The 18576-nt window shown below is 38.3% G+C and overlaps 1 protein-coding gene across 12 annotated transcripts in view; it reads left to right on the top strand.

Moving 5' to 3' along the window:
- The window catches only part of CPEB3 (cytoplasmic polyadenylation element binding protein 3), a 195285-nt gene that overhangs the window by 17151 nt on the left and 159558 nt on the right, over nt 1-18576 (top strand). The window contains exon 1 of one of the 12 annotated variants that reach the window (XM_046026530.1): nt 16677-16813. The exons of the other annotated variants lie outside the window; for them this stretch is intronic. The gene's annotated coding sequence lies outside the window, so the exon portion shown is untranslated. Of the gene's footprint in view, nt 1-16676; nt 16814-18576 lie in introns of those variants that run through there. 12 annotated transcript variants of the gene reach the window in all.

The raw sequence follows: 18576 nt of genomic DNA, 5'->3' as shown, positions 1-18576 counted from the left end.
GCTGTTCCCTTTCCATCCTGCACACCAGTCTTTGCATGGATGGATCCTTTAGTTCAGGAGTGAGCTTAATTCAGGTGTCATTAGATCTTTTTTTTTTTTTTTTTTTTTTTTTTTTTTTTCAAAGATTTTATTTATATATTTGACAGATAGAGATTTCAAGCAGGCAGAGAGGCAGGCAGAGAGAGAGAGGAGGAAGCAGGCTCCCCACAGAGCAGAGAGCCCGATGCGGGGCTCGATCCCAGGACCCTGAGATCATGACCTGAGCCGAAGACAGCGGCTTAATCCACTGAGCCACCCAGGTGCCCCAGGTGTCATTAGATCTTTAATGATCACCTAATCTACCCTACCAGATTCTCTCAGTCACATCACTCTTTTGTTCTTTGTAGCACTTATATTTATCTGGTACTTTCTTATTATTTTTATTTTTCCAACAACCATTCCTCTCTCCCCCAATGTAGGAAGAACTTTTTTTCTTGTTTACTACTTTTGAGTGTTCTTGATCTTGAATTTGGGTGGAAGAGAGCAATAGTGAATGTTGGGAGCCTATTGCATAGTAGGTACTCAATAAATGTTGAATGAAGGAATTTGCAGATTATTTCAGTAAATGAAATTTAGGGTTTGTGCTTTCTTTTTTTGTTCTCTCTTTTGTAGGGAGGACCTACTGTGCAAATAGCAATGAAGAGCCACTTTATAAAGGAAAGGCAGGGGCACCTGGCTGGCTCAGTTGGAAGGGCATGTGACTCTTGATCTTGGCATCTTGAGTTCAAGCCCACATTGGGTGTAGAGATTACATAAATAAATAAATAAACTTTAAAAAATGAAAAGGAGAGGCGAAACAGTGTTTTCCCCTTAAGAGAGCAGATAAACTTCTCTTTTCCCCTTCTCTCCTCTCCCCGGGAGAAGCCATTTCTAGAAGAGTGGGATGTTTCAAAGGGATGTCTCAAGAACTTATTTTTTTTTAAAAAAAGAGGGAAAACCTTTCTTCCTTTCATATTTTTCTTTTGAGAGAGGAGTTTTTCAGAATAATAACACTAATTGAGCTCTCATTCTCCAAGAAACTCTTAGGCTTTTTAGTGAAGATGGGTTTAAAACTAAAGAAGATGGTTTAACACCAAGATGTGCCAGGCCTGGACTCAAAGAAAAACCAAGAATGCTCTGAATAGGGCTTGTTCTCAGTGATCAGGTACAGAGAGAAAGATAAACAACCACAGGTCTTAGATTTTTCTGGAGTTTATTAAAGCTTGTCAGACCACATATTTTTACTTTTGTTTGGAAAATATATGGTCACTAAAGTAAGAAAGAGTGGGAGCCAGAAGCCTAACGGTAAGGAAGAAAGAGTGGGCACTGTTGTAAGTCCTCTGGGTTGTGCTTGGGTATGGCAGGAGGTAAGGGATGAGAGTTAGGCTTTAGAGCTTGAGTTTTGGACTCAAAATAGACAGAGCTTATTCACTCACAAGTTACATCGCCTTGGGCAAATTATTTAGCATTTCTTTCTTTTTTTTTTTTAATTTATTTATTTGACAGAGAGATCACAAGCAGGCAGAGAGGCAGGCAGAGAGAAAGAAGGAAGCAGGCTCCCAGCTGAGCAGAGAGCCCGACGCGGGGCTCGATCCCAGGACCCTGAGATCATGACCTGAGACGAAAGCAGAGGCTTAACCCACTGAGCCACCCAGGCGCCCTTATCTAGCATTTCTAAGCCCTGGTTTCCTTAGTGAAAAATGAGAAGAATGATAGCTTCTGTCTTTTTAGAGTTACTATGCAGATTAACTGATAAGGCATAGAAAAGGCTTAACTAGATGCCTACATAGACTAAGTGATCCATTAGTATGAATATCATTATCATTGTCATCAGCAGATGATGAAGAAATTCTCTCAATCCACTGATTTTGAAACTAATAATAAAATCTATATCCTGTGGCACTTTAAGGGTATGTCCCACTGTACTCTGCTACCATAGTAGGAAACACAGGATATAGAAAGAGGTGGGATAAGAAATGTCTGGATAGCAAGATCATTGTTGCTCTAAGAAGCATGGGCTTAACATAGGTCATTTGACTCCCATTGTTAAGTGGAAAGGAGACAAGGAAATCTATACTTAAATGTAGACCTTCCAGATAAATATATCTGCCTGTCAATATTAGCTATGGATTTCATACATTGACCTTTACTGCTTTATAGTTTATTAAAAATACCCTCATACATGCTAATATAATTCTGATGTAGGTAGGGCAGCTGTTATTATAATCTCTATTTTATTCTAGAGGAAACAAAGACTGAGAAATTGAGAACATGGGTCTTAGAATCATATTGGAGGGTTTAAATCCTGGCTTCTCCACTTACCAACAGTGTGATGTAGGGTAAGTTACCTGGACTTCTCAGAGCCTCAATATTTTCATCTGTGAAATGGGGATAATGATATCCCTCTCAGGGTTGTGTGCAGTCATTCATCATATAAATAGAGTGCAGGACAAAGCAAATAGTATGTACTTAATAAATATTTGTTTTTGTTATCTCCCAGGGCCAGGAAGCTAATAAGTGGTAATGCTCGTATCTAAATTCAGATAATTGCATTTCATATCCAATGTCCTTTCCACACACCACCTCCCATAATATTAATAATGTTGAATCCCTGCCACTGTGATGATGTATGATCCATTAACATTAGGGCAGGTGACCCAATTTGTTTTTCCCAAAGTGATAAGAGATCCATCTAAAATATTCCTCTTGGTACAGTTGGCACATATATCTCAGTTTCCTCAATAAGAGAACAGTTATGGCCTCAGGACAGAACTACACCAAAAAGCTCTGGATTTTGGTTCAGCTGTTTATAGCAAAGTGCTGAAAGTACTGGTCTGCCACATGAGAAGACAGAGAGCCTGCATTAAACTGAACCAATGGGAGACTTGTGTAGTAGTTGAAAAAGTGTGTTATCTAGTGAGTTGGAAGACCTCAATTCTAATCTTAGATCTACTATTTATTAACTATATTTTCTTTTTTTAAGATTTTATTTATTTATTTGACAGAGATCACAAGTAAGCAGAGAGGCAGGCAGAGAGAGAGGAGGAAGCAGGCTCCCCGCTGAACAGAGAGCCCCACGCGGGGCTCGATCCCAGGACCCTGGGATCATGACCTGAGCCGAAGGTAGAGGCTTTAACCCACTGAGCCACCCTGGCGCCCCTATTAACTATATTTTCAAACATCCTTGAACCCGGGTTTCCACATCTTTATTTATTATTTTTTTAGCTTTATTTAGGCATAATTGACATCCACATCTTTAAAGTGGGGATCCCAGTAGTTATCCTTGTGACTGTTACCTGTTCATATAGTCCCTTTGTGGAAATTGGGAAAAGGTGCCTTTTTTCCCAAGTAGATACAGCTCTATATTAAGTTTCATGAGCTGGATGAGCAGAACATGTGTTAGATTTCATTCTCCAGTAGCTTTAGGGGCTAGCCTTCTGGTGCATTGCACAATCTGCTTAAGTGAATGTGAGGGCCCTATGCTGTCTATCTACTGCACAGGGCTGTTAACATCAAGTGAGATAATAAAAATGAAAGAGTTTTAAAAAAAAATGAAAGAGTTTGGTAAAGCTAATCTCTGTGAATGGAAGGCCCTGATATTACACAAACACCATTTGATTTCAAATACTAGGACCTAAGGGCTACCTGGGTGGACGTACTGACCATTGCCCTTCCTTTTGTTCTGATGATTCCTCTGATACCTAACTTGTACAGCACCTATAAATTACTGGCTGTTAAAGCAGATTATGGCAAAGAAAGGTTCTCTCCATCACTTTCAGGCCTGGACCAGTCTTGCTCTTAAGATCCTTAAAGACTAAACTCAGTTCTTTTGATGATTCATTCTCTTGAAGACAGGTTGTTTTTAGAACACTCTGGAGTGGGATTGGGTCTTGCCCATGGGTGGAATTTGGAATCCTTTGGTTAGAGCTTATCTCTGGTTTTCAGGCAAAGGTCATTGTATAAAAGCTTTGTATCAATGGGAGAAAGAAAAGTTGCTGAGCCACAGTTTTCCCTCTTTTCGTACCTTTGAAGCCCAAGCTGTATTGTAGGCTGTATGGATCAAGTAGGACAAGAGGATCTGTTTGTATGAGTCACAAGTGAAAGACACTTTAGAATTAGACAAACCTGAAATTGGGTCCTAGATCTGGCATTTACTAGTTTTGTAACTTGGACAGGTAATCATCTTTCTAAGTTTCCATTTTGTCATCTGGAATTAGGGACGGTAACAGTATTTATCTCATGGGTTTTTTACATGGATTAAATGAACTAATATGTGGAAAGCACTTGGCATTTTGTCTAGCGCACAGTATGTGTTCCAGAAATGTTAGCTTTGATTAGTGAGCTCTCTGCAAAATACTCTGCCAGACTTTGTTGTGCCTTCCCAAGAAGCTTAGAGAAAAGATAAATAGAAATGCAAAGCAATAAATGCATGATACAGATAGATGCTATTATTAGGAACTGATGTTTGAAGGAGGCTCTGAAGAAAGGTGAGATTAGGATAAGTAGAAAGTATGAAGAGGGCATTCCATATGGGATCAGTAACATTGGCAAGCTTCAGACCCTGAGTACACCAACTTGCCTGGAGAAGTAGGGATAATATTATCTGGGAACATGGGTTAGGATTAGAAGGGTAGAGCCTTAAATATTGGGTTAAGTGGTTGACCCTTGTCTATAGATAATGATAAATGATACAATGAGCCTTGTGTATGGAATGTCTAGCAGGTAGTTTGGAAAGCTCTTAGGAAAATGCTCATAGCCACCGCTAAAACTTTGGGAATAGAAGTTGAAACTGTGGAAGCTGGTGATACCTCTCAGGCCAGCTCCCTGAGTGGTGCCTGTTGATTCCAATTTAGTGAGGGCGGCTTTTGAATAGCATTTAAAGTGAAATGGTAAAACTGTCAGGAGATTTGAAGACAACTTAAAACATTAACTGAATAGAGTTTGCTTCTCTGAAGTCTTCTGAAAAAACATATGGTCTCTCAGAATAATTTTTTTTTAAAGATTTTATTTATTTATTTGACAGATAGAGATCACAAGTAGGCAGAGAGGCAGGCAGAGAGAGAGGGAGAAGCAGGCTCCCTGCTGAGCAGAGAGCCAGATGTGGGGCTCGATCCCAGGACCCTGAGATCATGACCTGAGCTGAAGGCAGAGGCTTAACCCACTGAGCCACCCAGGCGCCCCTCTCAGAATAATTTTTTAATGGAAATTTAAAATATAAAGCAGAATTAGTATAGGGGAAGAAAAAAATGACCCATTTAAGCTTAACTATATTTTCTGAAATTATTCTGTGGTTTTTCCACTCTTCAGAAGGTTCTTATGACTGAGTTACCATGATGAGAGTAGGAAAATAATTAGATCTAGTAAAGGGAGGTATGCTTTATCAAATCAGCAAGTTTATTTACTTTTAAAGATTTTAATTACTTGAGAGAGAGCATGAATAAGAGAGAGCACAAGCAGGGGCTAGAGGGAGAGGGAGAAGCAGACTCCCAGCTTAGCAGGGAGCCCAACATGGCTCCATCCCAGGACCCTGAGATCATGACCTGAGCCAAAGGCAGACTTAGCCAACTGAACCATCCAGACACCCCAGGACACTTTTTTTTTGAGAGTACAAATTTAGGTACTCTATAAGTTCACAAATTTTTATTTTAAAGATTTTATTTTTAAGTAATCTCTTCATCCAACATGGGGCTTGAACTTACAACCTCAAGATCAAGGGTCACATGCTTTCCTGACTGAGCCAGCCAAGCACCTCAAGTTCACAAATTTTTGATGTGTAAAACTTTTTATATAAAGATATCTGGGCCACTGTGCATTAATTAGGCCCAAGATGAATACAGATACATAAAATATATATGGATTTTTTTTTTAACAAAATAACATTTTTTTAAAATTTCTTTTCAGCGTAACAGAATTCATTGTTTTTGTACCACACCCAGTGCTCCATGCAATGCGTGCCCTCCTTAATACCCATCACCTGGCTCCCCCAACCTCCCACCCCCCGCCTCTTCAAAACCCTCAGGTTGTTTTTCAGAGTCCATAGTCTCTCATGGTTCATCTCCCCTTCCAATTTCCCTCAACTCCCTTCTCCTCTCCATCTCCCCATGTCCTCCATGTTACTTGTTATGCTCTGCAAATAAGTGAAACCATATGATAATTGACTCTCTCCGCTTGACTTATTTCACTCAGCATAATCTCTTCCAGTCCCGTCCATGTTGATACAAAAGTTGGGTATTCATCCTTTCTGATGGAGGCATAATACTCCATAGTGTATATGGACCACATCTTCCTTACCATTCATCCGTTGAAGGTCCTTTCCACAGTTTGGTGACCGTGGCCATTGCTGCTATAAACATTGGCGTACAGATGGCCCTTCTTTTCACTACATCTGTATCTTTGGGGTAAATACCCAGTAGTGCAATTGCAGGGTCATAGGGAAGCTCTATTTTTAATTTCTTAAGGAATCTCCACACTGTTCTCCAAAGTAGCTGCACAAACTTGCACTCCCACCAACAGTGTAAGAGGGTTCCCCTTTCTCCACATCCTCTCCAACACACGTTTATATATGGATATTTTAAAATTGAGGTATAATTGACATAGATGTTTATATTAGTTTCAGGTGTACAACATGATCAATAATTATATATATTGCAAAATGATCACCACAATAAGTTAACATCTATTACCATACATAGTTACAATTTTTAAAAAAAGATTTTTATTTATTTATTTGGCAGAGAGAGAGAGAGAGATCACAAGTAGACAGAAAGGCAGACAGAGAGGGAGGGAAGCGGGCTCCCTGCTGAGCAGAGAGCCTGGTGTGGCTCCATCCAGGACCCTGAGATCATGACCCGAGCCAAAGGCAGAAGCTTAACCCACTGAGCCACCCAGGCGCCCCTACAACTTTTTTTTTCTTGTGGTAAAAACTTTTAATGTCTACTCTCTTAGCAACTTTCAAATATGCGATACAGTATTATTAACTATAGTCACCATGTTGTACATTACAGCCCCAGGACTTATTTATAACTGAAAATTTGCACCTTCATGAATATTTGGCTTTAAAATTAATTACTGAGGTGCTTTGGTGGCTCAGTTGGTTAAGCATTTGCCTTTGGCTCAGGTCATGTTCCCAGGGTCCTGGTATTGAGCCCCACATTGGGCTCCTTGCTCAGCGGGGAGCCTGCTTCCCCTTCTCCCTCTGCCTGTAGCTCCTCCTGCTTCGGCTCTCTTTGTCTGTCAAATAAATAAAATCTTTAAAAAAATAAAAAATTAAAAAAATAAGATTAATTACAATTGAAGTCTAGAAACATAGAAAACATAGATAAGTGTTTTCATATTTTTTTTCTAATGGAATACACACATTTACACATTGGCGTGTCATTTGAAATGGAATCTCCAGTTAATGAACGTAGCCTATAAGTATACAAACTTATCTGTAGTATCTCTTTATCACATGAAGGTATGATGAAGATTGACAAAAGTACTGAATATATTAGGATGCTGAAGGAGACTTAATTTTATTTGGCATATCAAAAGAATAGAGACTTTTTTACATTAGGTTGTTATCAGAACAGTAACTATATTATTCTTTGTTATATACACTAATCATGCATCATTTTCATATTAAAAGTTAATTACTGTAGTAACTATAAACTGCTGCAACCTTTTATTCATTTATTTTTAAAATATTTAATTAATTTATTCGAGAGAGAGAACACATGCATGCTTGTGTGCAGGGGCAGGGCAGAGGGAGAGGGAGAAGCAGACTCCCCACTGAGCAAGGAGCCTGATGCTGGATTTGATCCCCATCCCAGGACCCTGGGATCGTGACCTGAGCCAACGGCAGAAGGGTTAACCAACTGAGCCACTCAGGTGCCCTTGCTGTAATCTTTTAAAAACAATTTGTATCTAATTTGTATTAGTATGTATCTAAGGCCTTAAAGTTATGCCTTTCAACCAAGTATCTTTTTCTTTAAAATATGGCTTAAAGAGAATTCAGTTTGGAAAATAGTGAAAATGTGTAAATAGATTAAATGTCCTGTGATAGGAGACTAATGTCCTGTGATAGGATTAATTCCACCAAATTTTAGTATGGAATATCTTCATTAAACATTAACTACAGGGGCGCCTGGGTGGCTCAGTGGGTTAAAGCCTCTGCCTTCAGCTCAGGTCATGATCCCAGGGTCCTGGGATTGAGCCCCGCATCGGGCTCTCTGCTCAGTAGGGAGTCTGCTTCCTCCTCTCTCTCTGCCTACTTGTGATCTCTGTCAAATAAATAAGTGAAATCTTTAAAAAAAAAATCCATAAACATTAACTACAGCATCAGTAAACATAATGTCTTTGATGGCAAAGAGAATTTCTCTTCACCTAATGTTAAAGAAGTGCTCTCAGCCTCTATAATTTGAGGTTAAAAACTTTGTTCTTTGATTTGGTCAGCAAACTTTTATTTTATCTCTAAATTTCAGGCCCAGTGCCGGGGTTACAAAGATGAATACAGTCCTGATCCTGGAGCTTTTCTAGGAAAGATAGGTGTATAAACAGATCATTACACTAAAGTATGCAGAATATTGTAATAGAGGTATGTTTGTATTACCGGGGGATGTAAAGGAGGGAATGGACAATTCTGCTTGCATAGCCAGGGAAAGCTTCAAAGAGGTGATTTGAACTGGCTTTTATTGGGTGTGGAAGAGTAGGTTATTAAGAGGTAGAGAGGTGTTTCAGGGAGAAGTAGTACGTGCAGAGGCGTACTGCACATGGTCCATCCAGAGACCTGTAGTAGTTAGATATGGCTGGGAAGAAGAGTAGAAGAAGAGTTAAATTTGTATTTTATCCTCTTGGCAGGGGAAAAATAAAAGTTTTAGGAAGGGGCATACCACAGTAAAACTGTATTTGAATGATTACATGGGCTTTAGTGTGGAGGCCACATTTGAAGTTGTACTAGATGAGAGACATTAGGGTGTTACTGCCATAGTCCAGGTGAAGTGTAAAACTGGCTGCAAATGAAGAGGAGGGGATGTCGGGCAGAAATTTAGGAGGCTGAATTAAGTTTGAGTGACCAACTGGACTTGTCCCTCAATGAAAGAGAAGGGAGAAGACAAAACCATTTCCTGATTCCTACCATGAGTGACTAGATGGATGATAGTCCCATTACACAGGATGAAGATAAGCGGACCAGAAATAAAGGCAGAAGCCCTTGTGGGAGAAGAGGTGCTATAGGGTCCTCAGACAGAGAAGTTGTTAGCTTAATAGTGGTTTAGAGCTTAGCAAAAAGATTTAATCTGGAAACCTAGATGGTAGTGAACTCAGTTTCCCAGGTCATGGATATAACATTGTTCAGGGAGAGTGTGGAATTAGGAGAACACTGGGGGAAAGCCCTGTTTAGGAGCCAGGAGACCAAAGAAACTTTAAAAGAACCAAAAAAAGCAGTGTCTTCAAAGAAAATAGAATAGCTTTGTGTTAATTTGCTACTGCTTTGTAACAAATTATCCCAAGCTTACTGTCTTAAAACAACACTCATTTATGACTTAACAGTTTGGGGGATCAGAAGTCTGATGCAGCATGACTGGGTTCTCTGTTTAGATTGTCAAATTTGCTTTCAAGCTCAGTCTTGTTGGCAGAATTGCAGTTATAGGACTAAGGTTCCTGTTTTCCGTCTAGCCTGGAATCTTGGAGGACCATCTTAGAATTCTGATTACTCTAAGTGTTTTATGAAGGATAAATGGCAAACAAAATAAAATAAGAATTGAGAAGTGTTAGTTGGTCATTGATGACTTGAGTAAGATCAGCACTTTTAGCAAGGATGGTAGGGGCAGAAACCACATGCAGTTAAGTTTGGGAGTCAACTGGAAATGAAAATAGAATGAGGACCTAGAGGTTTCTTTCAAACTTCAATGCTGGGAGTAACTGGTGAACTAGGTCTCCAGGAAACTAGAAGGTATGAGCTCTAGACTATAGATAGAGTGATTAATTATGGACCTGTAGGGGAACTCAACTTCCTCTGAGATAGAAGGGAAAGTATTGTGGGGATTACAGATAAGTTTGTAAGGGGGGACTTGCTGATAGGCAGCTGAAAAATTGAGGGCATTTCTGTCTAATAGCCTCAGTTTTCTCTTAACAGGTTAGAGGCAAGGTCAATTAAAAACCAGATGAAGTTTTAGAATTGTGGCTTTGTGGCTAGGAGGCCTTTCATAAAATTGTTGAATGAATGAATGAACCCAAAGCTTATGGAGAGGCAAAAAACATGGAGAACTCCGGGTGTTCTCCAGATTGCCCACCAAACCACATTTGACTCATCTGGTTCCCTTTTTGCTCCCTTTTCTCTTGTTATGTTCTCAAACTTAGTCTGATCTAGAATTACTTAATAGATCCTTGCTTAGAGGATGTGGATTTCCTACTTGTAAATTGCCTTAGGCTTTAACAATCTTAAAAGCTTTCTAGGTTACTTAGGGGATATCTAATTTACCACAGTTGACCACAATTATTTTTACTTCCTTAGGTTGCGAGGTATTTCAAGTCAAGGGACTTTGGCTTTTTTCATCTTTGCATGTAACACAGGTTTGGCATTTAGGAAATCCCCCATTTATTTCTCTAGCTTCATGACCTAGACTTAGGGCTCCTCTTTTTACTTGGCCAGATTGTGCTATTTTTTCTCTTTATCTTACAGAAGATAGTCAATCTTGTAAGTTTTATGTATGTAATACACATGTGTGTACATATATGTATATATAAAGTAAGTAAATATGTAAGTTTTAGAAGTTTAATGTAAATATAACAAAAATACAGAAAAGTACATAAATTAAGTGTTCAGTTTTCTGAAATTTCAAAGTAAATACACCAGTGTAACAGCATCCAGTTTAAGAAATAGAGTATATCAACAGCATCCCTGCAGTCCCCTTTTATAAGTCCCCTGCCAATCATTATTTCTCTGCAGAGCTAACCACTATGGTGAATTCTAACCCATAAATTAGTTTTATTAGAACATTATATAAATCGAATCATATAGTATGTCCTCTGCTCTGTTTGGGCTTCATTCACCATTGTATTCATGCAGTTCATCTATGTTGTTTGTTCTATAGAGTAAGAATCTCTTGATTATCTTTGCCTTATGATATTCCATTATATGAATCTATCAGAAATTTACTTATCCATTTGATTGTGGATGGATATTTGGATTGTTTCCAGGTGTGGGCTATTTCTGATTAATGCTGCTTTGAATATGTCTTTTGGTGAACATGTTTGCATTTCTTTTTTTTTTTTTTTAAATATTTTATTTATTTATTTATTTGACAGAGAGAGAGGTCACAAGTAGGCAGAGAGGCAAGCAGAGAGAGAGGGAGAAACAGGCTCCCCCTGAGCAGAGAGCCCGATGCGGGGCTCGATCCCAGGACCCTGAGATCATGACCTGAGCCGAAGGCAGAGGCTTAAACCACTGAGCCACCCAGGCGCCCCCATGTTTGCATTTCTGACGGGTATATGTCTAGATGCAGAATTGCTGGGTCATCCGGAGTATGAATGTTGCTTTTTTTTTTTTTTTTTAAGATTTTATTCATTTATTTGACAGACAGAGATCACAAGTAGGCAGACAGGCAGGCAGAGAGAGAGAAAGAGGAGGAAGAAGGCTGTCCGCTGAGCAGAGAGCCCAATGTGGGGCTCAGTCCAGGACCCTGGGATCATGACCCGAGCCAAAGGCAGAGGCTTTAACCCACTGAGCGGCCCAGGCGCCCCTGAATGTTGCTTTTAAAAAAAATACTTATTTGGGAGTGCCCAGGTGGCTCAGTGGGTTAAAGCCTCTGCCTTTGGCTCAGCTCATGGTTCCAGGGTCCTGGGATGGAGCCCCGCATCAAGCTCTCTGCTCAGCAGGGAGCCTGCTTCCTCCCCTCTCTCTGCCTGCCTCTGCCTACTTGTGACCTCTATCTGTCAAATAAAATCTTTAAAAAAATATATTTATTTGAACATTGGGGAAGGTATGTACTATGGTGAGTGCTGTGAAGTGTGTAAGCCTGGCACTAGGGGTACACACCTGTACCCCTAGGGCTAATAATACATTATATATTAATGAAAAAATAAAAAATTTTAAAAAACAATAAAAAAATATTTATTTGAGAGAGAGAGTGCATGCATGCGTGTGCCTGCACAAGTGGGAGCGGGGGGTGGGGGGGCCGGGGGAGAGGGAGAAAGAATATAAGCAAGAGCACACAATGGGGCTTGATGCCACCACACCAAGATCACAACCTGAGCCAGACTAGAGCCCAAACCACGAGTAGGATGCTCAACTGACTGCACCACCCAGATGCCCCTGAATGTTTGCTTTGATAGATCCTGCTAAATAGTTTTGTAATGTGCTTATATAGTTGTATTATTCTTCCATCAGCAGTATTTGAGAATGAGGTGCTTCCACATCTTTGCTAATAAATATATTACCTGCTTTTCCAATTTAGCATTTTTGGTTTTATTTTGTATTTCTTTGATGATTAGTGGGGTGATCATGTGCTTTTTTCCCCCATATGTTTTTGAGCATTTGATTATCTTTAGTTGAAGTCACTTGTCTTTTTCTTTGGGATATTTACTATTAATTTGTAAGGGTCCTTTATCTATTCTGATTACAAGTCTTTTGCTGAAGAATGTACATATTGCATATATTTCTCTCATTTTATGAGTTTTCACTTTTAATTCTGTCCTTTTGGTAAACAGATGTTCTTAATTTAATTTGTTTCGTTTATTAAATTTTTTCTTTACTGTTAATGGTTTTGTGACCTGTTGAAATTGTTGCCTTGGCCAATGTCATGAAAATATTCTTCTTTTTTTTTTTTTTTTAAAGATTTTATTTATTTATTTGACAGAGAGAGATCACAAGTAGACAGAGAGGCAGGCAGACAGAGAGAGAGGGAAGCAGGCTCGCCACTGAGCAGAGAGCCCGATGCGGGACTCGATCCCAGGACCCTGAGATCATGACCCGAGCCGAAGGCAGCGGCTTAACCCACTGAGCCACCCAGGCGCCCTCTTCTTTTTTTTTAAAGGCTTTATTGTTTATCTTTTACATTTAGACCTACAATCCATCTGGAATTGATTTTTGTGTATGGTGTGGCAAGGGTGAAAGTCTTTTTTGTCATGTAGATATTCAATCGACTTCAATATACTTTATTTAAAAAAATCTTTTGCTACTGTAGTATTACTATTTTCATAAATCTGGTGGCCATACATATTTGGGTCTGTTTATGGACTTTTTATTTTGTTCCATGTGTATATTTGCTTATCATTGTGCCAATAACCACCCCTAATTACTATAGCTTGATAATAGGTGTTGATACCTAGTAGTGTAAGTCCTCTAGATTTATTATTTTTTGCCATCTAGATTGCCTTGGCATTCTTGGCCCTTTGCACATAAATGTAACTTCGGTCCAACAAATATTACTGAATACCTAGTTCTTATGTGCTAGGCAGATAGATGTTGGAAATATAGCTATCAATATGATAGGCCTCCTTTCCTTAGAGTTGGAAAAGCCACTCACATAGCTTGAGGTGAGAAAATAGCCTGTGATAAAGCCCTGAGGAGTTCAATATTTAAAGTCAGCATAGAAGACTGAAAGCTAAGGAGAGAGAGCACCAGCATGCCAGAGGGCACATAACCCCAAATGTGAAAAACAACAAGAAGAAAGGACAGCATGAAAGAAGCAAAGGGAAAGTATGTCTAGAAGGTGTGGTCGGTTATGTCAGTGTTGCTGCAAGATCAAGCAAGATAAAGACTGACAAAACATCCACTGGATTTAGCTCTAGGTGCTGTTGTGAACTTAAGCAGTTTTGGGGGTGGGGGTTTCTTTATTAGACTGTAAACTCTTAGATGGGAACAAAGTTCCCTGCTCACTTAGTGCTGAGTTTCTATTATTTCATGATGATAACCAAATGATCTATATAGTGCTTCACATGAGAAGGGTCAAAACCAAAAATGGCTTTCTGTTTTATTCCACTCCCTTTCATATCCATTCATGAAGCTGATGAAAAAGTTATTATTCTTCTAAATGGAGAATAATTTTAACTTATTCAAAACTTGGTTGTTTTAGATAATCCAAAACTATATTTCATCCATCCACCCATCCATTCATTTATTCGTGCATCTCTTCATTCATTCAGCAAACATCTATGGAGCAACCACCAATTACCCAGGAGTCATAAACATTGTGCTAGAGATATAATTAGGGAAGGAATGGAAGGAAGCCTAGAAAGATGTATTTGACCCATGTGTATCCCAATGAGTTAACTCTGTAGTCTCTGTTTTTATAGCTTTCCATGACTATTCAAAGGGATATATGGTTAAGCTCTGTGACCTGAAGACAAAATTTTAGAAAGTTCTTCCTTTCTGGTTAAATAAAAAACAGGATTTAAGTAGAGGTCTTTATCCTTGTTGGTGGTCATCCTATAATTTATTGTTTGCTTGGTGTTTATTTACACCTTGGTATTTATGTTTGAGTCATTCTGTTATCCTTTTTTACTTTTTAAAAAGATTTTATTTATTCGAGAGACAGAGAGAGAGAGAGAGAGCATGAGGTGGGGGAGGAACAGAGGGAGAGAGAGAAGCAGACTCCCCATTGAGCAGGGCTCAATGCCCAACTCAGGACTCCATCCCAGAACCCTGGGATCATGACCTGAGCCAAAGGCAGACGCTTAACCGATTGAGCCACCCAGGTGCCCCGAGTCATTTTCTTTTTAGATTTGAATGCTCATTTTAGAAAGGAAGAGGAAAAATTACTTCATTTTCAGACACAATAAAATTAAATATGGGCAGTGCTAATTACTGATTGCCATTTATCATGGATCGGGGCCAAAGTTTATTTTTCTTTATTGTGCAAATTATTATTAGACCTGCATGTGGGGTCAGGTGGATAAAGAAGTGCCCAAGTAAACCATTTTCAAGCACACCTGAATAACTTGATAATTTCTGCCAGTAAAACCTTGACATGTTAACTATAAATAATTTTAAAAATCTATTTTTAAAAAACAAGTCTTTGAGGGTGCCTGGGTGGCTCAGTCAGTTAAGCTTTGCCTTCAGCTCAGGTCATGATCTCCGGGTCCTGGGATCAAGCCCCACATTGGTCTCTTTGCTCGGTGCTGAGTCCCCTTGCTCTCACTTTTTCTAATAAATAAATAAATAAATAAATAAATAGATACCCAAGTCTTTGTAAGGATTTTATGAGGGAACTTTTTTTTTTTTAAACCTAATTGATATATTTGAAAATGTAGAAGTTTGGTAGGTTAGGGAAGTCTTCAGGAACAAGATTAACCTTGAGTGATCCTGACAGACTCTGGAATGCAAATGATAAGTACAGCAGCACATTGGCAGAAATGAAGCTTTCTTCAGGAGAGCAGAGGTAGAGAAAAAAATGGGGAATATAAAATAAGTTCACAGTAGGAATAAGAAGGTGATTTTAGTTCTTTTAAAAAGAGTGTTTCACAGGTTGATTCACAATTTTTCTTTCCTTGTAAATTTTTTTTTTCCTTAGAAATAACTAGAACAAACAAAAAAAAAAGAACTAGAAACAAAGACCACTAACAATGCAAATTGGTAGTCTCTGGTAATACTTTAATTCTAATTGGCGAAAAAAGGAAATAGAGAATTAAGACAGCTTTAAATGATGCTTAACATTTTTGCTTCCAAGTTCAATCAGCATAGTCATCAACCGACATTTACTCGGAACCCCTTGGGTGAATGGCATTGAACCAAATCCCACAAGAAACAATATCTTCTACCTACGTGAGCAAACTGGTAGTTGAACTATTGCTCTCAGAAGCTATATTGCTCTCAACGCTTATGTTGTGAGATTCTAGCTTTGGAGTCATGAGGTTAAGATAGGAAAAATATACAACAAAAATTTTTTTTTGAAAAATAGAAACTGTATTTACTTTTTGTGTTGAATAAAGAAGTCACTGTCCTATGCAATGAAAACTAAATGTCAAATTATTTTTTAATATTTCACCAAATATTATTTTAGCTTAAAAGAGTTGAATTTTATTTGATTGATCATTGTATGAATAATGCAAAGTAAACTTTCATTTTGACAAGTAAAATAAGGAGGTGAGTTGATTCAGAGCAAAGCAAGTAGAATCTTAAGTGATTTGTGCCTTCATTGAAAACTCAAATACAAAGAAATCTTGGTGGATAAGATGTCAGAAATTTGTGACTGAAGCTTGTTTTTACCTGATCTCCATGGTTAATATCATATTTAATATTAAGGTATTTTTCATTCTGTAATACTAAAAATGTTTCTTTTAGGGATTGTCAGATTTTAAGTATCCTTGTAGTTCTGCCTCCTTTTCTAATCCCTCCCCACCCCAATCTCTTTTTGCTCCCGTAGGGTTCCTATTGCTGGCTACCCAGTCATTACCATTCTAATACCATTTAAGGTAGCTCTGCTGGGTTTATTTATTTTGAGTCCTTCAATCCAGTTTCTCTTTTAACCTGGATTCCTAAATCAAGCCGATAAACCCGTTTATTTTTCTCCCTTTTCATTTCAAAAATTCGTGATTCAGATTGGTAGGAAAATATAATGTAATCCGGGCACAACCTCTTCCCCTTGGAATCAGTATTTGCGAGGCTTCCTCCTTTCCTTGGCTGAACGTGCTTAAGTCAGGCAGAGTACCTAGTGAAGGACTTCAGCCCCCACAGTTCCCTGTGTGCGCATGCCCTCTCTTCTTACAGTTGTCAAAGTGCTTTTGCCAGAGCGGTCACATAATCAACCTGAAAGAAGAAAATAAAATACTGTACAGTTTTTAATTTTATCGATCCGTAAAAACTGGACACTCAAAGGTAACTGCTACTAAGAATTTGTTACTTGAGATTGGGTGATTGCATGTAAAGGAAGATCTATTGTGTGTGTGGTGGGGGGAGGGGAAGGAGGTATCTATTTCTCGGACTTTGCTGTAAATAAGAAAAAAGAAAAAGGAAAAAAAAGAAACACACCCAAACAAACTATACAAGCAGTTACCGAGAGACATTGCATTTTAACATTGTAAATGTTATCTTAATCTTTTGCTTTCCTTTTGTTTAAAAGGGTCTTATTTATTAAAAGATGGGCTTGACCTTGACAGAGTGAATTTATGCAGAAAGTGAAATTTATATCTTTAAGCAGTGTTGAGAAGAGAAATGGGTGTTCCTGGTATGATAAAATGTTTTAAATTCAGTAAATATACTAATTATAGCCTTCATAAAAGATTGAGTCCAGCTTACTTTTTAGCTTTTTTTTTTTTTTTGCCATAGTATAGCATTAATTTTTCCATCAAGAGCATGTAGTTTAAACTGAAGGCATTAACAAAAAGCATTGATACAAGCATTGGGAAAGCTGAGTGATATTAAAATTATAATCAGATACATATTTCAGCCATGATGATATGGCTATTGTAAAGATAATTCTAGCCCACTGGAAGCAACTCAGATCCCAGATTATAATGGTTTACTGCAGCACTGCTTAAACCAAGTATGAAAATGTCTCTTTCTATGATCATTTCCTTTGGCAGCGATAGAACTTTGTGCTGTTGTGAATTCAAGCTTTGCTTGCCTCTTTGTGTCATATTTTCAATACTGATCAAAGCCATTGTTTTAGACCAAGGGAACTGAGGAACCTAAAATCAATCTTATGTAGGTTTTATTGGTAATAGCTGGCAATTTGTGAGGTATATTGGGCTGGGTTTTGGGGCAGGTAAAAGGGGAGGGAAGAGAAGAGAGCTAGGTGGCTATGAAGCATTTTCTTGAGCCCACTATTTTATGTATGAAACTTTAAAATTAAAGATTAACCATTTTAAAGATTGTCTTTAATAAAATAATACTATTTAATCCCATTTCTTGATCTGACATATTTCGCTTAGTAGTTAAGAGTGGTGGCATCTCCATTTTCCAATACATTTATTTTATAACAGTTATCATGAGGATGTCCAAAGGCAGAGCTTCTGTGTGATTCTGAATGTCCTTTTGCAAGTGTTCTGGGAAAGATGCTTCTCCAAGTATCTGAGTTAATTAAGTAACTGTGTTAAATATATTAATAACTTTGTTGCAATTATACTGAATCATCATCTAAAAATAATTATATGTTTGGTCATATGCTCCTTTAACATCTCAAAATATTTGTTTTTAGGGTCTCAGCACTGTAATATTCATATATTTAAAACAATTAACATGTTCTAAAGGACAAGCTAACTCAGTGATAACTATGTGTATGGAAATCTTCCGATTTTGAGTGATTACTATTTTCATCCTTGAATGAGAAAACAGGCTGTATGGCAGAGGTGAATATAGCCCTTCTCTGAGAGATGGAAAATACCATACGCTCCTTATATGGCTAAATGAAGCAGTGATGGCAATGCACTATAATTACAATGTATGAGAATTTGGGACTTTGTACTATGCTATTTTTAACACTTTTGCTAGCATATGGTAATTCAGGGTCTTCCAACCATAATCTTTCATTGCTAATACCAGTGATAAGAGAATGGATTCTAAATTTGCCAAAGTCTTGTGACCAAGGCAGCATCAGGAGGATTCAAAAATGAAAATCTGGCAACCCCAAAAGTATCTTG

Source organism: Meles meles, chromosome 13, assembly GCF_922984935.1.
Source record: "Meles meles chromosome 13, mMelMel3.1 paternal haplotype, whole genome shotgun sequence".
Classification (NCBI taxonomy): Eukaryota; Metazoa; Chordata; class Mammalia; order Carnivora; family Mustelidae; genus Meles; species Meles meles.
Note: the sequence above shows the minus strand (reverse complement) of the source record. Positions and strands in the feature narration are given on the sequence as shown.